This window comes from Rhinatrema bivittatum, chromosome 2 (genome assembly GCF_901001135.1).
Source record: "Rhinatrema bivittatum chromosome 2, aRhiBiv1.1, whole genome shotgun sequence".
Classification (NCBI taxonomy): Eukaryota; Metazoa; Chordata; class Amphibia; order Gymnophiona; family Rhinatrematidae; genus Rhinatrema; species Rhinatrema bivittatum.
The window spans coordinates 415,187,570-415,214,199 of NC_042616.1; the positions used below are offsets into that span (position 1 = coordinate 415,187,570).

The 26,630-nt window shown below is 45.2% G+C and overlaps 1 protein-coding gene across 1 annotated transcript in view; it reads right to left on the minus strand.

Moving 5' to 3' along the window:
• The window catches only part of FAM83F (family with sequence similarity 83 member F), a 65,518-nt gene that overhangs the window by 18,283 nt on the left and 20,605 nt on the right, over positions 1-26,630 (minus strand). The window lies entirely within an intron of this gene.

The following is a 26,630-nucleotide window of genomic DNA, read 5'->3' on the forward strand; positions in this document are numbered from 1 at the left end:
TAAAAAATTCCATTGCATTATTTATCATGGCTTAATTTAAAATATATAAATATCTAAGTGTTTGCATACACCACGCGCACATAATATGGCTTTTCTTTCTTCTCGTCACCATCCCATGCAGGCCATGCTTGTGAGAGTATATTGAATTTGTTGAACAGTAAACATTTTCCCCAGTTTCAGCCAGAGACTTCTGTAGTTCTTTTAAAGTGGTCTTAGGTCTCAAAAGGACTTTAGCACAGTTTTCTTAACCCAGGGCTTGATCCAGTTAAAGATGTGTGCAGGCTCAGCCCTTCATTTGCATATATAAAAAAAAATGTTTAGGACCAATGCTTAAAATATGCACTAAATGAAGGAAAAGAGAAAACATTTTCTTTAGCCATTGAGACATGACAAATAAGGCCTAAAGTATGAGAGGTCCAAAAATAATTTATCATATCTGCATATTTAGTTAACATCTTGGTGTGACACGGCTATATATGAGATATTGTACATCACAGAAAATTTTATTGACAGTATCTTTGTAATGCCAAACTGTTTTCTCTTTACAATAGTGAACCTAATGTTGCCACAAAGGATATTCAAACTCTTTGAGGTTTTCTTTTAGACAGAATGGTAAAAATATACAAGCTGTGCAGACTTTTGCAAATACATTCTGTAAAACATTTTCTTCAGAAGATGTTATATATTTGCACAGTTTGGAAGTTCAATAAAGAGAACAACCATCCAGACTAAAGAATATTTTTTAATCAATATATTTACATTTAATTAGAAAATATGATAAATGTCAAAATACTTTTGATTCCCCTTAAAAAATGTGTATTTTCCAAAATGGGGATGGGATAAGAATAGTAGTCATGTGTGGAAGTAGGTCATCAGTGAAAATTTTACTCAGTGCATACAACTATTTGGAATTTTCATCATTCAAAGTTGGCAACCCTAGGAGGGGTGCAGGAGGAGATGCACATTATTGCCTGGTATCTATTGGCTGATAAGCAAGGGGTAACCCAGTGGTTAAAATAAAGAAGAGGGGAGGGTAACTTTTTTTTTTTTGTAAAAATATTTAAAACTAAAATTTGTGGTAAAGGTGGCTGTCACAGTGTAGAGTTTCAGGGTTCCCATCCTCAGCTCTCAGTAAAAGTTGATCAGTTGATTAGGGCTGTAGGAGTTCATGATGGAACCTAGGAGCTGCTGGAAATTGACAGTGTACTGTATCCATGGCAACCCAAGTGCTTCATGCTAATCTGACAGGACAGTTGTTGCAGGAAGACTCCTGGGAGTGGCAGTCGAGAGAGACAGAGCAGAAGGGTTTGTATGTCCCAGCTCTACCAGAGCCTACTCAGCAACTTTAACAAGTGTTAGAAAGCACAGCGAAGAAGGCACACACCAGAGAGTGTATGAGTATTGTGTGTGTGTGAATGTATACAAAGTGTTTTAGTAAGGGAATTCAGTATATTCCAAGTAAGAACCAAGCTAGAGTCAAGTTAATCCTGTAAGATGAATATCTTGTGCTGAATCACCTGTGTTTTTATCAGCCATTGATAGAAGATTCATGTACTGTTTGAACCTGAGAATTGAGATTGTGAAGGGTCAACAAGAGAAATTAAAGTCCAGGAGAGAAATTTTTTTCCTGAAAAAGATTCATTAATGACACCTACTATATGATAACCAGATCCTCTATGAAAGAGGGGAAAAGACAACTTAAGTGATTTTTTTGATAGCTAATATGGGACTTAAGGGCCAATTGACTTAAACTTCTTTCCTATATTACTTATAAGGTTAAGCAGTAACAGAATCCCACTGCACAAAGTTGTGCTAATAAGGAAAATACAGTGCAACACTTCATATTCAGTGAACAAATTAAATGCTGGTAAGGACTAATACTCAGAGTTTAAAACTCAGAACTGTGAGTGTGAAAAGAGGTACAAGTGCAATAGCACACCACTGTACTTGTACTGCAGCAAAGAGGACAACCCTATATTCTGACCCCAGGATATATATTTCTATGAAGTGACTCAGCCTTATTTTATTTAAATACCTGGTCTGGAAAACAGTGACCTGAAGTAAGTGTGTGAGTACAAAGAGAGTAATAGTGTGTAATTTCTGTAAAACACACGGAAGAAACCGCTGAAGCAATCCCTCTGTGCATAGACAGTGAGAGGGAAATGTAATTATTTTTTTTATATTTCATTCACTAAGCTAGCCCAGTCCAACAAGACTCCTGGCCAACAGTTTGAGGGAACTCAAATTAGGACACGCACGGAAGAGACTGTCAGTGCCAGTGTAGTTAGGAGTACGCTATTTCTGTTAATTAAGCTTAGTTAGGCAGAAATTTAAGCCAGGAGACTACACTACCCAATTGGATTTGATAACAGGGTCCCTCCAGTTGCAAAAGCTGTGATCCTTAACGGCCATTCAGCCAGCTATGTTATTAAGCATCGGTGGAAGCGACGAAGATTGACTGCAGAGCAAAGGAAACCGCTATCTCTCCTTGCTTTCTCTTTTCCCCTACTCCCTTCAGTTTGCTATCCTTCCCAGAACCAACACAGTCTAGCTAGACTAGGGAAAAACTGCGATATCACTAACATTTACACAGAGAATCCTAGGAAAAGAGATGGAGACTATTGTACTTTCCTATCCGGATTTAATTATAAAGGAGAGAAAGAGAACACTTACAGAGTTACAGTATATAAAAGAGACAGAAAGAGAATAAAGTGTTTTGTTTTTTTTAAAGAGAAAAGTGACCAACGTATCTGATAAGTATTCTTTTGAGGTAAAGAACTGTATGGCAATATATATTGTTTACCAATGTTGCACCAATTATGAATTATTATAGCCATGTACAGGATAAATTCTGACAGGCCCAGACTCTGCTATGGCAGGAGAAGGTCTTTTACCCATGTGAACCTTAAACTAATCCTGGGGGAATTCTGCGTTACTGCGGAACACAAAATTTGCACAGAATCCCCCCCCTGTGCAGAAAATGGCAGAGGAGACCCCGGCATGTAGTGAACGGAGACGGAGCATGCAAAGATGAAGGCCTGGCGCACTGTTCACGGTGAAAATGAAGGCCCCCATATGTCATTCTCCGCTCGCAGTGAAGGCGAAGGCCATCGTGTGCCGTGAATGGAGTGTGCTCCACTCACAGCGAAGATGAAGGCCCCGGTGAGACTGAATGTGTGTGTGAGAGAGGAGAGGGAGAGGGGTGTGAGAGAGGGGAGGGGAGAAGGGAAGGTAGGGGAGTGAGAGAGCAGAGGGGGTGTGGGGGAGGGGCGGGTGAGAGAGAGAGCAGGGGGTGAGCAGGAGGGGGTGAGAGAGAGAGCATGGAAGATGAGAGTGGGGGGGGGAGAGGAATGCTTGAGTGTGGATGCCAGAGTGAGGGAGCCTATATGAGGAGATGGTGAAGAAGTGTTTGTGTGTGTGAGAGATTGGGAGCTCGTGTGTATGAAAAAGGTATCGTGTGTATGTGAGGGTGCTAGCCTGTGTGAAGGGATTGTGTATGTGTGAGGCAGAGCCTGCGTGAAGGGATGCATGAGAGAGAGACATAGGTAAGCCTGTCTGAGGATGTATGTGTGAGAGAGAAAGGGAGCTTGTATGGGTGTGTATGCAAGAGAGAGGGCCCTGTATGAGGGGAAGTGTGTGTGCGAGAGAGTGAGGGAGCCTGTATGAGGGTGTGTGTATGTGTACTAGAGAGAGGGAGCATGTGTGTGTGAGAGAGAGAGGGACAGAGGGAGCCTGTTTGAGGGGCTCTGGGACTGGTGAAAGAGTGGAAGGGGTTGAGCCTAGAGGTGGAGGGAAGAGATACTGGCAGGTGGAGGAGTTGGGGCCTGAGAGGGCAAAGTGGCCAGAGGAGTAAGGAGAATAAGTGGAAGGGACACTCTTATAGTGAATTTTTAAGGAAATTCTGCTCAAAATATTTAAAATTCTGCATCTCTAAGTAATAACTTTTTCTGTATTAAATTAAAATGTAATTAAAGACTGTCATATAAATTGTGTTATTTTGACCAATATAAATTTGCAGAATTTTAAGTTTTTGAGAGCAGAATTTTAATTGTTTTTGTGCAGAATTCCCCTAGGAGTACCTTAAACTGTCTTGCATCAGTGGAAATTAGAGGCCTTGTTCTAATGCAGTATAGGAGGCCTTATCAGATGTGCCTGTTTGCCAGTCCTGTGCAAATAAATAAACCAGATAGAAGAGACAATACGACTTAAGATCCCAAGCAAGTGTCAGGGACATTCGAGCAGAGACTCCTGGCCTTGGAAGGAAAAGGGGGGGGGGGGGGGGCGGGCAGGCTGAGACAGTGCTGACACTCTGATATGCAGCTTGGCATGACAACATGGCACGACACCTCCCAAAGTAATGGGGGAGGGAGAAAAAGACCTGCAATGCGGCAAGAGACCCTCCACCCACCACGAGGTATGCATGAGGTTATGCATATTTATCAGCTGGGAAGAATAAGACAAGGGGGCAAGGAGGAGAGAAGAAGGCAGGAAAGAAGATCCACCTCCTGGCAGAGTGACCCGGAAGCCAAAAAGGGAGCACTGAGGCGAGGCACGGACCCCTGGAGGAGCTCAAATCCTGAATGCAAACCCTGAGAGCGAGAACCTGTGCTGAGGTGTCCCTGGAAGTAAAAGGAGGGTCTGAAGCTGACCAAATCTCTCTGCCATCACGAAGGGAGAGAACCAGCCCTGCCCGCTCTGCCAGGCAAGCCAGGAAGCAAGCCTATCCCCTGCCCATGCTCTCCAACACTCCAGCCGGAACCTGCTTCAGAGGTGAACAGAAGAATCGACTGAAAGTTAGAATCAGGGATAAGTAAGTTAGTCATAAATATTAGTATCTTAAGCAGGCTAAGGTTTATGGAATGTTTTGTTACCACCCACGATACAGACCTTTCTTTAGAAAAACTGGTGCTTAGTAGCTAGGATGTTAAAGATAGGAATTGCTGTGATTTGTGAAATGCTATGTCCTGCCAAATCTGATAAATAAAAGTCTATTTCTGAGGACATAAGAACATGCCATACTGGGTCAGACCAAGGGTCCATCAAGCCCAGCATCCTGTTTGCAACAGTGGCCAATCCAGGCCATAAGAACCTGGCAAGTACCCAAAAACTAAGTCTATTACATGTTACTGTTGCTAGAAATAGCAGTGGCTATTTTCTAAGTCAACTTAATTAATAGCAAGTAATGGACTTCTCCTCCAAGAACTTATCCAATCCTTTTTTAAACACAGCTATACTAACTGCACTAATCACATCCTCCGGCAACAAATTCCAGAGTTTAACTGGGTGTTGAGTAAAAAAGAACTTTCTCCGATTAGTTTTAAATGTGCCCCATGCTAACTTCATGGAGTGCCCCCTAGTCTTTCTACTATCCGAAAGAGTAAATAACCGATTCACATCTACCCGTTCTAGACCTCTCATGATTTTAAACACCTCTATCATATCCCCCCTCAGCCGTCTCCTCTCCAAGCTGAAAAGTCCTAAAATCTTTAGTCTTTCCTCATAGGGGAGCTGTTCCATTCCCTTTATCATTTTGGTGGCCCTTCTCTGTACCTTCTCCATCGCAACTATATCTTTTTTGAGATGCGGCGACCAGAATTGTACACAGTATTTAAGGTGCGGTCTCACCATGGAGCGATACAGAGGCATTATGACATTTTCCGTTTTATTCACCATTCCCTTTCTAATAATTCCCAAAATTCTGTTTGCTTTTTTGACTGCCGCAGCACACTGAACAGACGATTTCAATGTGTTATCCACTATGACACCTAGATCTCTTTCTTGGGTGGTAGCATCTAATATGGAACCTAACATTGTGTAATTATAGCATGGGTTATTTTTCCCTATATGCATCACCTTGCACTTATCCACATTAAATTTTATCTGCCATTTCAATGCCCAATTTTCCAGTCTCACAAGGTCTTTCTGCAATTTATCACAATCTGCTTGGATGTAACTAGTCTGAACAGTTTTGTATCATCTGCAAATTTGATTACCTCACTCGTATTTCTTTTCAGATCATTTATAAATATATTGAAAAGTAACGGTCCCAATACAGATCCCTGAGGCACTCCACTGCCCACTCCCTTCCACTGAGGAGAATACATGTTGTCTTTTACCTGACTTAGGATCGCAAGGAAGGTGGGAGGGCAGCTGGCAATGTCTTGTATCAGAGACACCTGCATCCCCCAACCGGCCTACAGAACAGGTTCTATTCATTTTCATTTTTTTTTAATGTGTAGATATTTATTGAAATATAACAAGAAAATTGTTAAATGTTGATCCTGATAGTGTTATTGTTATTGCATACTTGTTTTTAAAACTTGCTAAAGAGTAATAAATAAAAGCTAATACTTCCAGTTGTTTACCTATAAACTATTTCAGCTAAGTTATTTCCAGCAAGAGTCTGTCTTCCCTCTCTACCCCAGGAGACTGCCTGGGTAGGTTCTGCCCATATTTATTTGGAAGAAGACCCAGCAGGAAGAAGGGCAATCACATTTTTCCTGTCTCAATCGGCACTTTGATAACAACTGATAGGGACCTTCTTATTAACATCTGAAACCCTATTTGAAATTTTCCACTCAGCCACTGAAGCGGGAGATCACTATGTCCAAGTGTCTAACTGGTGAGAAAGGGAGAGTTGGGATACATTTTGTTTTGGATTTGTTTGGGGGTTTTTTTGCATTAAAGTAGGGGGGAGAGTGGTTAGACAGGATTGGGGGGGGGGGGGTGTGAGGAAACATAAGGAGATAGAGTTTTGCTGATTTAGTGAGCAGAGAAAGGGAAGGAGTTGAACACTCCAGCTGAAGGATGAACCTTCCAACAGAAGGTTCATCCTTCAGCTGGAGTGTTCAACTCCTTTTAAACAAGCATCTCTTCTCAGGGATGAGAGAAAAATCAGATCATACAAAAAAAAACAAAAACCCTCCATTAAAAAAAGAAGGAGGCATTTTAATTGTTTCATGGTTTTAAAGCTGCAGTGCCTGCTTGCAATTCAAATTCCCATGAAACCGAAGCCTCCAAACTATAGGCAGCAGAAGAACGTAATCTGGATCACTACTTTCCTGCCCATGATAGCCGCTGCTGCTACTGCCCTTGCCCTCCTGCCCAAATCCGGAAGAGCCACTGCTCCAGCTGTCCTTGGCCTTCCTGCCTGGTCCTTAAGAAGAGCCAAGCCACAGCCAGCCCTGGCCCAGAGACGGCAGCTGGCGCAGTCGGTGCAGCAACGGGAGGAGATTGCCGCCAGCCCTAAGCGCAGCAGCAGCAGTCAGAACATAAGAACATAAGAACATAGTGCCATGTGCTGAGTCAAGATTAATTATGTTTCTGAGAATAACCATCAGCCAGCTTTCAGCTGAACTGCCATCAGCATGTGGAGACAAATGCTCCCTATTAGTCATACAGAAGATCTCAAAGCAAAAGGCTACAAAGCACCACAGGTTCATGCATTTACAGCGAGGGTGCTAATACACCTCCAGATCCAGAATTTGTACTGCCTGAAGCAGTTCAGTTTGTGTGAAAAGTGACTAAGGATGATTGTGTCTATGTTTTCTCTTGGTTAATTTTTTTTTTTTTTTTTTTTTAAACAGAAACCTTCAAAGTGCTTCATATGTTAGGGAATATCCATGAAACAGTGACAAAGAGGGTCTTCCGTTTATGCCATAGGAGAGGAGGCAGCCGTCTTTTTGGCTGAATCGGGCCATAATGATCAAGAAATCTATAAAGAAACACGGGGCTGCTTCACCGGAGCAGGCCAACGATTCCACTTCTGAAGGAGAAATGGCTAACATGCCCCTCGAGGCCTGTGATGAGGCGGCCTCTATCCATGCTTGGCTGGAGGAATTTTCTGAAAAGTTGTCAGCTAAGCTTGATGATCGTCTAGCTGTCACTTTGGACAAAGTGGCCCCATTAGTGGAGACAGTGCAGAATAACTCTACTAAACTGGAAGAGCACGATGGGAAAATGATGGACATAGAAATGGCCCTCCCCGTGGCTGGCACTAAAAAAAAAATCGATCATCTGGAACGACGCTATAACTCAGCTTTCGAAAATATAGACGAGCTAGAAAATCGCTCATGCCAAGGAAATATTCGTGTGTTCGGAGTCCCTGAGAAAGCAGAAGCCGTCGATGTGGAATTTTTGATCCAATGGAGTTGGAGGGTGGCATGGCATACAATCTTTTTGTTTTATATATATTGCAAGCTGCAGAAGTGTTGATAGCTGGAATATTATTTTCTCCCTTTTTTCTCCTGTTATTTAAGCTACACGAGTTGCAATATTTAGCTATAGACTGTGCTTTTGGGATCCCAGCCTGAGAGCTGTATACTCACAATTATTCTCTCTCAAAGCGTGTGTGTTCTATAGAGCTATGACAGTTCGCTGTCTTTCTTTAAATCTTCTCCTCTTAAACGCAAATGTGTTCTTAATTATGTGATAAAATAGCAACATTTAGGTTTGAGCATTTGTGTGTGGGTGGGGACAGGAATCTTAATCCTGACCCTTTTGTTGATAGGACTCCTCAATCCCGCTCTCACGCTCCTCCTAATTTAGGATTTCGGGATCTTGTCACTGCATTTCAACTTACAGATGCCTGGTGTCATTTTCATCCTAGGGGTAAAGATTACACATTTTATTCCCCCAGGCATGGGTCCTATAGCATGTTAGGCTTCTTTTTATGCACTCCAAATTTGCTATCTAAACTGGATAGCTGTACTATACTGTACTGCACTATTTCTGACCATTATCCAGTGAGTTTTGCTTAACTTTGGAATCTGCTCCATTTAAGCCCTATACCTGGAGACTTAACACCTCTCTTCCAGGAGATGAGTATTTTCCTGATCTTATAAGAACATGCCATACTGGGTCAGACCAAGGGTCCATCATCCTGTTTCCAACAGTGGCCAATCCAGGCCATAAGAACCTGGCAAGTACCCAAACACTAAGTCTATTCCATGTTACTGTTGCTAATAATAGCAGTGGCTATTTTCTAAGTCAACTTAATTAATAGCAGGTAATGGATTTCTCCTCCAAGAACTTATCCAATCCTTTTTTAAACACAGCTATACTAACTTACTAACTGCACTAACCACATCCTCTGGCAACAAATTCCAGAGTTTAATTGTGCGTTGAGTGAAAAAGAACTTTCTCCGATTCGTTTTAAATGTGCCACATGCTAACTTCATGGCGTGCCCCCTAGTCTTTCTATTATCCGAAAGACTAAATAACCATTCATATTTACCTGTTCTAGAACTCTCATGATTTTAAACACCTCTATCATATCCCCCCTCAGCTGTCTCTTCTCCAAGCTGAAAAGTCCTAACCGCTTTAGTCTTTCCTCATAAGGGAGCTGTTCCATCCCCTTTATCATTTTGGTCGCCCTTCTCTGTACCTTCTCCATCGCAACTATATCTTTTTTGAGATGCGGCGACCAAAATTGTACACAGTATTCAAGGTGCGGTCTCGCCATGGAATGATACAGAGGCATTATGACATTTTCTGTTTTATTCACCATTCCCTTTCTAATAATTCCCAACATTGTTTGCTTTTTTTTTTTTTGACTGCCACAGCACACTGAACCGATTTCAATGTGTTACCCACTATGACGCCTAGATCTCTTTCTTGGGTGGTAGCTCCTAATATGGAACCTAACATTGTGTAACTATAGCATGGGTTATTAAAGAGGCTGTAGCAGAATTCGATCTTCATAACCCTGAAGGGGACTACACACCCATATTGAGATGGGAAAACTTTAAAGCCTTTTTTAGGGGTAAACTCGACTTGACTAAGGCGCTGCGCGAACTGGATAGGCTAGAGACTTTCATAAGTGATCCTGATACCTATGAGAAGGGCATTTCCCTCATATATAAGGGCATTCTTCTCGGTAAATATGGGAAAGAAATACCGCAATTTATAATAGATGTGTGGAATACTGATTTAAACTTAACGCTTGATTATAGGGCCTGGATGCGTTATATGGAATTCAGCGCATTACATTTCTATTTGTGCTTAAAAGGACTGAGCTGATGGTTAAACTGTTAAAACAGAACATATCGTAACCCATATTTTTTATTCTAAATTTTCTTCAAACATTGGGGTTCTATGCTGGAGAGGTTGCAGTCAGATGGGTTCCTATATTCACATGTGGTGGGCACTGCCCAGTGGTTAGAAATTTCTGGAAGCAAGTTATTCAGGAAGTTGTGGATATTCTAGGGGTCCCTGTTCAAGTGACCCCAGACTTGTGATTACTGGGCTGCTGGAATAATTCATGGATACCAGTTAAATATAGAGCGCTGGTGGGTCAGCTGTTTTTAACAGCTAGGTTTACTGTGGCCACATTTTGGAAGACCAGCCCTAACATTGAATACTGGAGGTCACAGATTAGGAATATCGTTGATATTGATTTGTTGCGTTTTGACCTCAAGAAAGAGCATGCAAAATATGTCCGTATTTGGGGGTCCATACCATGAATACGTGAAAGATACTTAAATGCTGATTTTGTGTGCCTTAGAATGCATGGTGGAGGAAATTTCAGTTGACATGTCTATGCTGATCTTCTAATTTCCATCTCAATATATTCCTTCTCCTTGTTTTCTTACGGAGATCATATACTTTGTATAAGTTGTCAAGGAGTTTTCTTCTATTGTTTCTTTGATGTATGCCTTGAAAATCTCAATAAATAAACAGTTATAAAAAAAAAAAAATTGTGACAAAGAGGGTCAATACTTTCCAGGATCCTTACAAAACAAAGAAACAGTTTAGCACGTCAAAAGCACCATCTGTTCTAACAGTGCAAGAAAAGATGCCAAAATAGGAGTCAGGAACTAGTTTGCTAGTAAAAAGTTGGAAACAAAAAAGTCTGAACATGTCATTGGTGTGAACAAGAAGCCATTTGCAAGCTTGGAACTGACAATGAAGCCAACGCCCAAAGTTAACATTTCATATGTAAATGATTTGATGTGTAACTGCAAAGAATGTAAAACCATGCTATTACTGATTGAACACCTGCTGCTGGAAGTAGAGTCCACAGGTACCTACATTTTTTTCAGTATTTTGATTAATGGATTCACTGACAGAACAGCCAAACAGCATGCCATCATTTACGCAAGACAATTGTGCAAAGGCAAAACTACCTGGGACCTGCTGGCGCTCTTAAAATTGGAAAGGGGAGCATGCAAGAGTTGTTACAATGCTGTGACAGGCCTACTGGATGAAAGTACACCACTGTGTTGGCATTACAAGTGCTTATTTAGCCTAGGTAAGATGGCACTTCATCGATGCTGGTCTATAGGACTGGACTTATGGTTCATCAGCTTACAAGTGTTCACTATACTGCATGTCGATGGCAGCTGGCCATTTTGGATGTAACCAGAAGTATTGCATTTCTCAAAACTTTTGTTTACGGTTTGAAAAAAATCCGAGGCACTTACAATTTGGTGCCTGGGATTTTCCAGGCAGAGAAGGATGCCTGGGATTTTCCAGGCAGAGAAGATGCTTGATGTCAAGCCTGGGCCCAGAAACCGAAGCTGCTGCTATTTGGGCTCCTGGCCAGATAATCTGTTGCTGCTACACCAAGAAACCACTGTTACTGTCAATGGGGCCCAAGACCAAGATGCTACAGTTCAAACTTGCCTCTTGTTGTGCTGGGAGGAGGGAGATCCACCAAGGAGGAAAAGGAGAAAAAAAGTGGAAGCAGCAGAGAGAGGGAAGACTAGTGCCTAGGAGGAGAAGGGGAGGAGAAAGCAAAGGAAAACAAAATACAAAAATTGTTACTCAGGATGGTGGAACCTAGGTTGAGGCCGCTTACCTTGTACCCGGGACGCTCAGGAACGGAAGGTGACCCTCTCCGGGAGCGAGGAGTGGTAACGCTGGAGAAGCGGTCTGTAGAGTATCCTATAGACAGTCCAGGTCAGGGCAGGCCGCGGGCAGAGTAATCCGATAAGGCAGTCCAGGTCAGGGCAGGCAGCAAACAAAGAACCAAGGCAAACAGGTCCGGTAGGCAGGCAGCAGGCAGAGTAATCCGATAAGGCAGTCCAGGTCAGGGCAGGCAGCAAACAAAGAACCAAGGCAAACAGATCCGGTAGGCAGGCAGCAGGCAGAGCAATCCGATAAGGCAGTCCAGGTCGGGGCAGGCAGCAAACAAAGAACCAAGGCAAACAGATCCGGTAGGCAGGCAGCAGGCAGAGTAATCCGATAAGGCAGTCCAGGTCAGGGCAGGCAGCAAACAAAGAACCAAGGCAAACAGATCCGGTAGGCAGGCAGCAGGCAGAGCAATCCGATACGGCGATCCAGGTCAGGAGCAGAGCAACAGGCAGGAAGAGCAGCAAGACACTCACCAAAACGCACTGACCGAAGCGACGGGCTGGAAGGAAGACTCTGCTTAAATCTCCCTCCTTCCCGCGCAAAGTCGCAGCTGATCGGCGTCTGACGTCAGGGGGCGTGTCCACGGCGCGATTTCGCGCGAGAGCTGCCTCCGGCGTCAGTGTAGGCTGCTGACGTCCTGGGGGAATGCCGAGACCGTGCGGAGCGCAGACACGCTGCTGGCGTTGCGGGATCAGAGGTGGCAGCAGGGGAATCACGCCGGCCGCAGGGAGCAACCTTGCCGGTATGGACCATGGTAACAGTACCCCCCTTGCAAGGTCCCCCTCTCCGCCTGTTGGGTCCGGGCTTGAGAGGGAACTGAAGGTGAAACCGTTGAAGTAATCGGGGGGCATGCACATGGCCCGCAGGTTCCCACGTGTTTTCCTCAGGACCAAAGTGTTTCCACGAGATTTAATATTGCAGCTGCCCCCTGACTTTTCTAGAATCCAAAATCTCCTGCACCTCAAAGTGATCATCATTCCGAACTATGTGAGAATTGGACTTGCGCTTCCTATGCGGCCAAGTCATGATGGCAGGTTTTAGTAAGGAGATATGGAAGGCATTGTGGATCCGTAAAGAAGGTGGTAAACACAGTCTGTAGGTGACCGGGTTTATCCGCCTGTCAATGGAGAAGGGTCCAATAAAACGAGGAGCAAACTTTGCGGAAGGTAACCGTAGTCGCAGATTGCGGGTACTCAACCAGACTGGATCGCCACAGCGAAGGGGGGGAGCCATGCAGCGTCCCTTATCCGCCTGAGTCTTCATCTTGGCCGCGTTCCGGAGCAATAAGGCCCGGGTCTCCGACCAAAGGCTGGACATGGATGTCACGGTGGCGTTAACTGCAGGACAGCTGGAAGACTCAGTGATAGGTAATGGAAGACGAGGATGTCTACCAAACACCACAAAAAAAGGAGACTTTCCAGTGGCTTGAGTCTGAAGATTGTTATGACACATCTCTGCCCAAACCAGAAGAGACGCCCAATTATCCTGACGTTGGTTGACGTAGGCCCGCAAGAAGGTCTTTAAAGACTGATTCGTCCGTTCCGTGAGGCCATTGGACTGGGGATGATAAGCTGAGGAGAAGGCAAGCTTGATCTGAAGGAGTTTGCATAAGTTAGTGCAGAACAAGGCAGTAAACTGCACTCCCCTGTCCGAAACGATACTGACAGGCAACCCATGAAAACGGAAGATGTGCTGAAGAAAAAGGTGGGCTAACTGGGACGCAGAGGGTAGGCTCGGTAGAGGAATGAAATGTGCCATGCGGGAGAAACGGTCGACAACTACCCAAATAACAGTATTGCCTTCCGAGGCTGGGAGATCCGTAATAAAATCCGTGGCAACATGCGTCCAAGGGGAATCGGGAACGGGTAAAGGCTGTAACAACCCAAAGGGTTTTCGAAGAGGAGTCTTCTGGGCAGCACAAACTGGGCAGGAATCCACATAGCGTTTGACATCAGACTCCCAACGTGGCCACCAATAGTGTCTGGAGAGGAGGTTCTTGGTCCGGGAAATACCAGGATGACCTGCTAAGCGCGCATCATGGGCCCAGCGAAGGACACGTAGGCGTAAGCGTTTAGGGACAACAGTCCGTCCCAACGGAACCGTAAAAGTAGCTGCTAACTGGATACGAGCTGGATCGATGATATAACGAGGAGAGTCCGGAGTCTCGTCCAGATCAAAACTTCGGGAGAGAGCGTCGGCCCGAACATTCTTGTGGGCCGGTCGAAAATGGAGTACAAAATCGAATCGGCTAAAAAAAAGTGCCCATCGGGCCTGCCGAGGATTCAGACGTTGTGCTGTAGCCAGATATGCCAAATTTTTATGATCTGTGTAGATCGTAACAGTGTGTCGAGCGCCTTCCAGCAGATGCTGCCATTCCTCCAGGGCTAATTTAATGGCTAGAAGCTCGCGATCTCCGATGGTGTAGTTCTTTTCAGCAGGGGAAAATTTCTTGGAAAAGAACTCACAGGTCACCAGATGAGCATCGTTAGTTTCTTGAAGAAGGACCGCCCCAACTCCCACAGCGGAAGCATCGACCTCCAGAATAAAAGGCCTGGTGGAGTCAGGACGCCGGAGACATAAATCCTTGGTGAATTCCTGTTTGAGGCAAAGGAAAGCCTGTACCGCCTCCTTGGGCCAATTTTGGGTCGGGGCACCCTTCCTGGTGAGCAGCGTGAGGGGAGCCACTAATGATGAAAAGTTGGGAATAAACTGCCGATAATAATTGGAAAAACCCAAGAAACGTTGTAAGGCTTTCAGTCCCACAGGTTGTGGCCAGGCCAGAATAGCCTTCAGTTTGTCGGGATCCATGGACAGGATATATTGGAAATAATATATCCAAGAAACGATAGCTTGGAGACATGAAAAACACATTTCTCTAATTTGGCGAACAACTTGTTCTCCCGAAGACGCTGAAGCACTTGTCGAACATGGAGTAGATGCTGTTGTAAGGTATCAGAAAAAATGAGAATGTCATCCAAATAGACAATGACATGAGAGTACAACATATCCCGGAAAATGTCATTGATCATATCCTGAAAGACCGCAGGAGCGTTGCACAACCCAAACGGCATGACTCTATATTCGTAGTGGCCGTCATGGGTGTTAAACGCCATTTTCCATTCATCCCCTTTGCGAATTCGAATTAGGTTGTAAGCCCCACGTAAGTCCAGTTTAGAAAAAATTTGGGCTCCTTTAATGCGATCGAATAATTCAGAAATAAGCGGAATTGGGTACTTATTCTTCTCACAGGACAAGCAGGATGGTAGTCCTCACAAATGGGTGACATCGAGGATGGAGCCCTGTACGGAAAACTTTTCTGTCAAAGTTTCAACAAGCTTTGACTGACACTGGCACACTGGGTGCACTGAGCATGCCCAGCCTGCAATTATCCCTGTGAGCCACAGGTGTCTCCCTCAGTCTTCTTTTTTCCGCTCTGCAGTCAGCATAGCGGTTGGAGCTCTGTGAGGATTTTTTAACTAATTACCTCATGGAAACACTTAACTTTTCACTTCAAAAAACACTTTTCCCTGCACAGGTCTCCCTCCGCGTACGTTTTTACGACGCTCGGTGAGTACTAATTCTTATTTTTCGGTCGGTTCCTGTCACTATCTTAAGGCTGTTAACTGACTGAAGCCTTCCCTTCCCCCATTTTTCAGTTAGCTTTAAACAGCTTGCGAGTATCTCTGTGACACTCTGCTTGCTTATGCTAGTGGGGTAGGGATTTTTTCCTTAACTTTAGGACTTCTGTAGCTTCAAGTCCTTCGTTCCCTGGTACCCTCACGCAGTCGATACCCTATCGCTACACCGGGACCCTCCTAAACCGCCCTGGGCTTTTATATGTCATCAGCGCCCCTCCCCCCACGGTGCCCTGATGCCTTTATCATGTTTTTTGCTTTTCAGTGCTACCAGGCTTTTTCCTCCTACGCACTGTTTTTTTTTCCTTGGGCTTCCTCGGTGCCGTCCCTACCCGGATGCATGCCATTGACGCACACGCTGTTAGTCACTGCCATGCATACTCGGGTCGCCGCCACCGCTGCCCGAGACACTTTTTAACGATCCCAGGGTCACTTCATCGATGCCACCCCCCCTTTTGGGGATGCCATCGATGCCCCATCCTCCCCACCGATGTCCAGCCCTTTTCCATCGGTGGGCATCGGTGCCACATCGATTCGTCGGTGGGCATCGATGCCGGATGGTCCCCATCGGTGGACATCGGTGCCGGATGGTCCCCATCGGTGGACATCGGTGCCGGATGGCTTGTCCGTCGATGGCATTGGTGCCGGATGGCTGTCCGTCGATGGCATCGGTGCCAGGTCCTTTTGCATCGATGGACACTGATGCCCAGGTGTTTCATCCATGGGCATCCTTGTTAGAATGCATCCATCGAGGGCAGTCGATGCCAGGCTGCTCCCATCGGTGAAATTCGATGCCCAGGTGGGTCCCATCGGTGGGTATCCATGCCGGCTCGATTCCGTGGATGGGCGTTGATGCCAATGCCAGCCTTATGGCTGGCATCGATGCCCATGCCGATTCCAGGACTGGCGTTGATGCCGGGATGGAATTCATCGACTGGGAGATCCATGCCATCGATTCCATACGTGTCCATATCGATGCCACCGACACACGTGTCTGGGGCACCGATGCCATGTACACTTGGAAATCTGAGTCTGTCCAAATCGATACCGTCAACGTCTGTGGCCCTATAGTTGATGCCCGTGGCCATGCCACAAACGGCATAAATGCCCGCCTCCATGCATCGATGCCCTCGACACCTCCATTTTCCTTCGGTGTCCTTGACGCCCTATTGATTCGACTTCAACTCAGTCGATGCCGGTATCTTTTTCAATAACGGCAATGTTTTTCGATTATTCGATTCCACATCGTTTCAAAGATACCTATGCCACTGCTGTCAGTGCCCGTCACTGTCATCATTCTCCTGGCCAGTCATCGACGATTTTTCATACCCATTTTGATGATATCCTCGAAGCCCCTTAGGTTGCCTTCAATATCGTCAATACCGACATAGCACCGCCACATAATACCCTCGCCTCCTCACATTGCTCCACGCTTTGGGTTCTTTTTTAAGCCCCGTATTAGCTTAAGACACTCCATTGTGTCAGGAGCAGAGCAGGCGTGCTGACAGTTCGTCATCGATCGCCTTCCAGGACGACGAGGGCTTCCATCTCGGCGCTGGGGAAAGACCGGGCCGAGCACCGTGGCACCCATCATCGCCGACATCGTGATCGTCCGCCGCTGACGCCATCCAGCACATCGGTGCCATCCTTCTCCAGGCTGGACAACGCTCGGGCAGAGCGACATCACCCACTGCCATCAGCACTGTTCCTACAGTTTTGGCAGTCCTTGGTGATCCAGAACTTCCGGATCCAGGTCCGACAGCTTCTGCATTGGCGTCACGACACATCGAGCCGCTGTGACGAGGGAAGGGAACATGAGTTCCGTTAGGGCTCCTCTGTTCCTGGCGTGCCCCACCGTCAAGTGGTGTGGGACTATGGCCATCTGTTACACTTAGCAGTCTAAACGCCACTCACGCCTGGCCTGTCTCCTCTGTACCTGTGCCACCATACCGGGTTTCAGAGCGAGATGGACGTTTACGTCCCCGGCCTTACCCTCGAGGACTCCGGAGACCGTCGGGGTCAACAATCTTCACCGGCTCGTCTTGCGGCGATCCACGTCGGATGGTAAGTACCCGCTTCGGCGGCATTCCCATAGAGTTGTGTTCTCCCATTCGGACCGTGGTTCGAAAAGTTCTGGGTCATGTGCCTTTTAGAACTGTATTAGTGTCACATATCACTATGTTAGCTATGTTAGCCACAATATCAGGAGAACCCCTTTATCTTCTTGGGATTGCAGCAGGGCTTCTTCTCTTGTCAGTAACAAGTCCCTGTGCCGACCAATGCTCTGACTCTTGGTTCCCTCCCAACCAAGGTCCAGCTGCATTGGCTGATCTGCTAAACATGAGATTCAGCAACCATTGCCCCATGTACAAGTCCACCTTGAGGCCTGGCCACAGGTCTCAGTGTCTCCTTGTACAGCATACAGAAATGTGGGTACCACTTACCGCTCACACACCTGCAGGAGCCTACATGATATCCTCCATTGGGACACCTCCTGGTCTCCCATCTGGTCAGATATCAGAGCGGCCACCCCACCTTGTACCAAAGTCCCGGTACACTCCCCCAGGCGCTACGAAGTGCAGAGGGGAGAAGGGAGGGGGGTTGGGGAGTTTTAATTGCACTATTCTTTCTTTTAACAGAAAATAGTTACTCTCCGCACATCCTGGACCTAAGAAAATCCAACTTTCTTTAGACGTCACAGGTACAATGGTATCTTTGGTTACCATCACTCCATACTGCAGTAAGTACATTATTTTAATGTTTCTATGTGCTTTATGGTGAGTCAACATTACAACCCCAAGCTCTGCCGCCGGCACCAGCTTCGGTAAGTGAACTGTCTCTTGCATCACTGTTGGTGAATGCTGTTTTCTCTGCGGAGTGTAACATCATTCACTTTCCTTGGATAGACTACTGCTAACCACTTTCAGTACATGCAAGGAGCTCTCACTTTTTTCAGGACTCACTATACATTTACTAACTGGGATTACTGTCACTGCCATAAATCCCTTCTGTAACACTTCTGGACACCACAGTCTTAAGACCCTCTTGTCCAGCATGCGCACAGACATTCTGATACATTGTTATATGTCCCTGCGCATATTTTCCATAACCTCAACCTTTCAACTTTTCATGGTTGGGCTATGGGGTTTCTTCCCACTATGCATTTTTCTCATAATTCAAAACTGCTATGGGTTATATTCAGTGACATTCTATACTCAATGGACCTAAGTGGTTTCATTGCTTTCGTCCCTGATTCTTATCCCAGTTCGAACTAGGACCTAGTCTCCTTCGACTCATGCTCGCAATTCCTTAGGGTTATAAAGTTTCTCCTGAAAGCTGTCAACCCATTATGCATCTATTGCACTCCAGCATAGTTTCTCATAAACTTCCTGGACGTTGCACCCATGAGTTATGCCCTTATGCCTTCCAATACTGCTTTTGCAACAATTCTTTGTGCATACAGACAGACAGCATAGGGACAATGTGCTTTCCAACTCATAAGCACGCACAACCTCTTAGCTGCTCTGCTAGACAGCTGCGCAGCTCTACCCTTGGCCCTTGTTCACTTCATGCGTCCTTGGGCCACATATCTAAGAGATTTAATGAACGCTCTATCTGACCTTCTCCACGTAGGTTCTATCCTCTCGAATGGTCTCAATTACATGTGTACAGGGCAAATCTTTTAACGCTGAGTTTAACTAAACTTTCCTCTGCGTCTGCATCATTCCATACGATGCACAGGTTCTGCTCCCTACACATGTTTCCTATGCGTTCCCTTAGATGCCTTTTCTTCCATCAAAGGCCTCTTCAATATATCTCTTCTGCTGCCTCTCGTAGCCAGCATTCTTCTAATGTTGAACTGGGATGGGGTTCAGTATTCTTTTCCCCACTCCCTGACTGAGATCAGTATGCTTCCCATACTTCTCAATCCATCATATCAGTAACCTTTTATTCCCTCACCAGTCAGTCCCAAATCATAGACTTACTGATGTTCTTAGGTTCTGGTAGCGTCACAAAACCTTCTAAACATAAATCTTGCCGTTTAATATGGCAGGCTTTACCTCCTGACGCTAAAAAAAAAAAAAAAAAAAAAGAGGTATTACCCCTTTTACTTTTCCACCATTTTTTCTTACTCCCTCGGATTCTGTTCTCCAGACATCCTCCACATAGATACACCTTTCTCTTAGGAGGTGTATCGTTTTGGGAGTTGGGTTCCCGTTTTCGGTAATCCTCTCTGAGTCGGCTTACCATGGATTATCCACTGATCAAGCCGCCTCTATTTCTCTAATCACGGAATGAACATATATATTCTCCTTATAAGTCTCATACATTCTACGTTTGAGCCTTTCCATTCCTCTCTTCCACAGTTTGGCAAGGGAACTTCTTTCCCTCTTAATGTCATTCCTGCCAGCAGGGTCCGTGAGTTATGCACTCTTTCCATACTCACCTGACTCCGTTCCTCTGCCACTGAGTAGTTCTACGCATTCAACTTTCTATCCTTTTCAGGTAGATGTTGTATCTCCTTTCCTCAGGAAATACTCTATTAATTTTTCCTAACCTCTCTCTCTCGCCCTAGGGAGAGACTGGGTTTTCCACATTCCTGGACAGTAATGCTGCGCTTACATTCTATCTACATTGCACTGCATTCCATGTGAATTCCACTTGACTCTTTCCTTCATGCAAGGGTCAAGCTGCTACTTCCAGTGGCCACACAGACCTAATCCTTCTGATTAAGTGGTCTATATTTCCTTTCCTACCAACAAGCAGACATTTCACTACAACACTGTGGGTATCCACATACTGTTGTGTCCGTCTTAGCCTTAACAGCTTCCCTTTGGTTACTGCTGCTTGTACTTTTTTATCAGGTTGCAGCCTGGAGTCCTCTCCATACCTTCGCAGCCTATTATTGCTTACATTTGACTAGCCGGCATGCTCCATGTTTGGCCAGTCCGCCTACTCTTACTTTTTTCAATTCACTACCCAACATCCTTCCACGAACCCATTATGGTGTTGCGGATGCCCTCCGTTCCCATTTCCACCTCAGTCGTTACGCCTTTGCGCATCTGCGGTGTATCTGGTGCATTCCCGGGCATCCTCAGCTCGGTACTCACCCATTTGTGAGGACTACCATCCTGCTTGTCCTGTGAGAAAGCAAATGTTGCTTACCTGATGTAACAGGTGTTCTCACAGGACAGCAGGATGTTAGTCCTCACGAAACCCGCCCGCCACCCCGCGGAGTTGGGTCTGTATACTTTTATTTTAGTTTCGCTTGCGCTTTTTAGCTATAAGACGAGACTGAGGGAGACACCTGTGGTTCACAGGGATAATTGCAGGCTGGGCATGCTCAGTGCACCCAGTGTGCCAGTGTCAGTCAAAGCTTGTTGAAACTTTGACAGAAAAGTTTTCCGTACAGGGCTCCATCCTCGATGTCACCCATTTGTGAGGACTAACATCCTGCTGTCCTGTGAGAACACCTGTTACATCAGGTAAGCAACATTTGCTTTCCTAGTGATGCTGTTGAGACCTCGGTAGTCGATGCAAGGTCGCAACGACCCGTCCTTCTTTTTGACAAAAAAGAACCCTGCACCTGCAGGAGATGTAGATGGTCGAATAAAGCCATTAGCTAAGTGTTCCTTGATGTATTGTCGTAAAGCCTCGGATTCAGGCTCTGACAGCGCATAAATCCTCCCTCTAGGTGGGATCTTGTCCGGAAGAAGATCTATCGCGCAATCATAAGGTCTGTGAGGTGGTAAAGTCTCAGCTTGTTGTTTACTGAAAACATCCTTGAAGTCTTGATATGGAGCAGGAATATCGGGGGAGAGTTGCGTGGTCTGGATAGCGGTTTTTTGAAAAGCGGTTAAACAGTTCTGAAAACAAAAAGGACTCCACGAGGTGAGTTGCAAAGACCCCCAGTCCAACCGGGGTTGATGAATCCGTAACCAGGGTAGGCCTAAGATGATGTGATTGACAGAGGATGGTAGTACGTACAGCTGAATGCGTTCTTGATGCAATATCCCTGTAGATAGTAAGATAGGTTCGGTGACGTAGCAGATCCGCATTCCCACAGGATGTCCGGAGACAGAAGTGACTGAGAGGGAAACGTCTAAGGGTGTGACCGGAATCTGATATAACTTAACCAGCCGCTCCTGAATGAAATTACCGGCCGCTCCCGAGTCAATGAATGCCTGGACAGAATGTGCGTGCTCCTTAAGCCAAAGAGTAACGGGAAGTAGTAATTGCGGAGAGGAAACAGTAGGACCCAGGGAGGCCTCTCCTACCCATCCTAGGTCCGGGAGTTTCCCGCTTTATTGGGGCATTTATTGACGAAATGTCCTGCCCCAGCACAATATAAACAGAGATTCTTGGTTCTCCTTCTGTGACGTTCTTCGGGCGTCAGGCGAAGCCTGTCAATCTGCATGGGTTCCTCAGTCGCGCCTGAAGGCTCTGCCGCAGATGGAACGGAAAGGGGCTGCTGAAAGGTTGGAGCTAGACGAAAAGTCCTTCGGGAAGCCGCACGCTCTCGTGTTCTCTCCTGGAAACGTAAATCCAGTCTAATAGATAGACGGATTAAACCCTCCAGGGTTTCTGGAGGGTCTCTGCCAGCGAGTTCATCTTTAATGTTCTCCGCAAGGCCCTGTCGAAAAATTGCCAGCAAAGTATCCTCTCCCCAAGCAAGTTCAGAGGCCAATGTCCGGAACTGGACGACGTATTCACCCACGGATCGAGACCCTTGTTTGATGTGAAGTAAATCGTTCGCTGCAGAGTTCGAACGTCCAGGTTCATCAAAAATGAGGCGGAACTCTTTTAAAAATCGCTCCAGATTAGAGAGAAGAGGATCATCTCTCTCCCAAAGGGGAGAGGCCCAGGCCAGAGCGGGTCCCTCCAATAGAGAAAGGATAAAAGTAGTCTTGGTTTTATCATTGAGAAAGGAAGCAGGTTGTAGCGAGAAGTGCATCAGACACTGATTGATGAATCCTCTACATAGTGTTGCAGTTCCATTAAATCGAGGCGGAGGAGGAATCCTGATGGGAGCAGGACTCGCTGTAGTATTGGTTATGGGGATTGCCGGGGTGTGGGCTAATGCATCCATTCGAGCAACCAGACGATCCATCACTCCCGTGACTTGATCCAGGACCCCCTGCTGTTGCTGAATGCGATTGGCCATTCCGGGAATTGCCTGAAGTGCGGCCAAATCAACTGGTTCCATGGCTTCGGCCAACTGTTACTCAGGATGGTGGAACCTAGGTTGAGGCCGCTTACCTTGTACCCGGGACGCTCAGGAACGGAAGGTGACCCTCTCCGGGAGCGAGGAGTGGTAACGCTGGAGAAGCGGTCTGTAGAGTATCCTATAGACAGTCCAGGTCAGGGCAGGCCGCGGGCAGAGTAATCCGATAAGGCAGTCCAGGTCAGGGCAGGCAGCAAACAAAGAACCAAGGCAAACAGGTCCGGTAGGCAGGCAGCAGGCAGAGTAATCCGATAAGGCAGTCCAGGTCGGGGCAGGCAGCAAACAAAGAACCAAGGCAAACAGATCCGGTAGGCAGGCAGCAGGCAGAGTAATCCGATAAGGCAGTCCAGGTCAGGGCAGGCAGCAAACAAAGAACCAAGGCAAACAGATCCGGTAGGCAGGCAGCAGGCAGAGCAATCCGATAAGGCAGTCCAGGTCGGGGCAGGCAGCAAACAAAGAACCAAGGCAAACAGATCCGGTAGGCAGGCAGCAGGCAGAGTAATCCGATAAGGCAGTCCAGGTCAGGGCAGGCAGCAAACAAAGAACCAAGGCAAACAGATCCAGTAGGCAGGCAGCAGGCAGCAGGCAGAGCAATCCGATACGGCGATCCAGGTCAGGAGCAGAGCAACAGGCAGGAAGAGCAGCAAGACACTCACCAAAACGCACTGACCGAAGCGACGGGCTGGAAGGAAGGTTCTGCTTAAATCTCCCTCCTTCCCGCGCAAGGTCGCAGCTGATCGGCGTCTGACGTCAGGGGGCGTGTCCATGGCGCGATTTCGCGCGCGAGCTGCCTCCGGCGTCAGTGTAGGCTGCTGACGTCCTGGGGGAACGCCGAGCCCGTGCGGAGCGCAGACACGCTGCTGGCGACGCGGGATCAGAGGTGGCAGCAGGGGAATCACGCGGGCCGCGGGGAGCAACCTTGCCGGTATGGACCATGGTAACAAAAATAAAGGAAAAGAAGCAAAATGACAAAGAGAAAAATAAGAAAAAAAATCCCCAAAGAAGCAAAATAAATTTAAAAAGGCCAAAAGCAAAAAAAAAAAGAAAAACTTTTAGCTGGCACCTAAGTTTACTAAATATTTTCCACCCTGCTTTTGCTGCCGTTGTCCAGGAAGTATTTAAAATCTGGAAGATCTCAACAAAAAGATTTCATGATCCAAAATTACAGAGGATCACTGTGAAGCCCAGATAAAATGCCCAATCAATCTATACAATTGGAAGATGACCTACTATTGTCAATAGCAGACTTTAGGAAGATTCGATATTTTGAAGCACATGGGCGAGCATTTTCATCCATAGGTCCTCAGCTATAGAATGCATTTCCCTGTTCCTTGAGACTATTACAAGGTATAAAAAATCTTCTGCAAATAACTGAAAACCTATCTTTTTACAGTGGCATTCTCAGTGTAAGCAATACGATTGATTGAATTCAGTTCATTTAAACCTTAAGGAAGCCTATATGTAAATGTTATTGACTTTTGTTTTATGTTGGTTTAATGTCTAAATTGATTTTAATGTTTCATTGAACACCACTTAGCTCAATTTGTAATTGGCGGTCTGTATGTTTTATAAATAACTAAATAAAATTTGTATGACCGTACCAGTTATGGCACAATACTGATATGCTGCAAGGGCTATGCAGTGCTGCAATTATATGCTTTACATTCAAAAAGGATAATATAATTCTCACATATAGCATATGCCTTTCATCTTTTTAGTACACAGTGCACATTTATGTCACTATGGATCCCCAGAGCTGTAAGAATATCAGAAGAAACATAATGCTGTTATATAGAAAAGCTACTTTAGCAAACATGAATCTTAGAGCACTACCACATACAATAAATTCCTCATCACATCAGCTAATGCAGTAGTTCTCAACCGGTGTGTCACCAAGGGTTGGAAGGTGTGCCACAAAAATTTGACATAGCAAGCTTATGCTTTCTATAACAGCCACATGTATTTGCTTGCTGCTTGAGGAGAGTGCAGATAAGGAGCTGGATTAAAATTCCTCATCACTGCTTCCTACTGCTGCTTTTCCCCTCAACCCTGGCAATCACTGCCACCACCCATCCAAGCTAGAAATGTTGCAGGCATGCTGTATCCTCCCCCGGGCTTCTTGGAGTTTCAGTTTTTCTCGGTATGTTTGTTGATATTTAATACAGAATAAAAGACCAAAAATTAAGAGTCAGTCTGCATGTCTGACAGAGGTGAGGGATTCTGCTGACTAGGATGTAGATTCTGTGTAGGAATCTAGAGCAGTCTGGCTTGTCTTGTTTGTCCAATAGTAGTTGTACTGTGTTCAATAGTTGCAGTCTTGCTTTTTCATAGGTAAGATTGTTGCTGTTCAAGTCTTGGGTGTTAGTACTCTTATGGTATGGCCGGCCTGCTATATCATTTCTAAGTATCTTTTTAGTAGGTTTTCATGTTATTTCACAAAGTGGCTGGAAGGAAAGGGATTTTGAAGTACTATTGCTGAGGGGATACCAGAATTGGAATATATTTTTTATATGCGAGTTGAAAGGGGAAATTTTCTAACTCTGCTCTGTATAAAGTCCAGAAAACTCAGAACTTCCTGAGGTTGACAGTGAAATGCATGAGAGTTTGTCTGTAATGAAAAACTGTGTGCTGCAAATGCATATCAGTCCTAGATTTCTCACTAATACAGTAAGCAAAAAAACATGTAATAATATTCTATAAACAGTTATTGAAATTAAAGAATATTGTATCTTTCTCCTGCATCATTTTCAACAATAAAATAATATGTACAATTTTTTTTAGTATAGCTGTTAAATGTAGTGTGCAATATGTCATGCACGTGAATATCATCAGTCAGATGTTCCATGACGGATAAAAGGTTGAGAGCACTGGGCTAATGAACAAGTATATCATTCCCGACCCTCCTTCATACAAATCATCAACTCACAGTTCACCATTCATAGATTTTCTGTTATATAAAGCACTTCTTGACATAAGTCATATATAAACTAGAAACTTACAACACTCAAAATATATACAACCTTTTTTTTTTGGGTCACAGGATTTCCTTCAGGGTCTGGGATGGAGGGGGATCCAGTTTGTAATCTGCCTCTTCAGTACCATTGTGTGTTTGACATCATACAGTTAAAGTGTGAGCATGCCTATGCTGTGTGAAACAAATGAGCATCATTTTCCCCATCCCCCTACCCTTTCTGTACTAAGTTGCTCTCTAAGGCATCCTATCCTAGGAGGTAATTTGACAGACACTAAAGATTCAGATTAGAAAAAAGTAACATGAGCTGTCTGTGAGGATATTGTTGATAAGCAATGAGGACAAGGCAAAATGTATGATTTTTTATTTTTTTTTTACTTTCTGTATACATGTGAGCCTTCACTAATATCTGCATAGCACTCTTCAATTTCTATTTTAACTTTCATTCCTGATAGAAATAAACATGGTCAGATTTTCCACACTGATTCTGATGGAGCAGCATAAATGCTTTTTTAGTGTATTTAAATGAAGCAGAGTGGCAAATGACACATATGGTCAAGTATTTTAGGCTTCTTGCCATTAGTTCATCCTGACCCCATGGTTTGAGCATTGAGTGTTTCGTGTGTCCAATTCTAGATGTTGATGAATGTCTAAAAATTAACACCAATCATGCATATTGTAATGAATATAACATATGTGATTCTGAGCAGGGGCCAGACTAAAATTCATTTAAAAGATTTGCTTTGTTTGAAATATGCCTAAGCCATGGGATTGTTAATTTAAAAGAATGTGACCAATTTTATTCACCTAAGTCAACAAATATCCTCCTCCTAGAAATCTGTCTAAGTCCAGAATTTAGAAGAATTGACCCCCTTGTGATTCTTGGACTGGAAAAAAAAAACCCCACAGTAAATTCAGAATGATCTTCAAATAAAATATAATA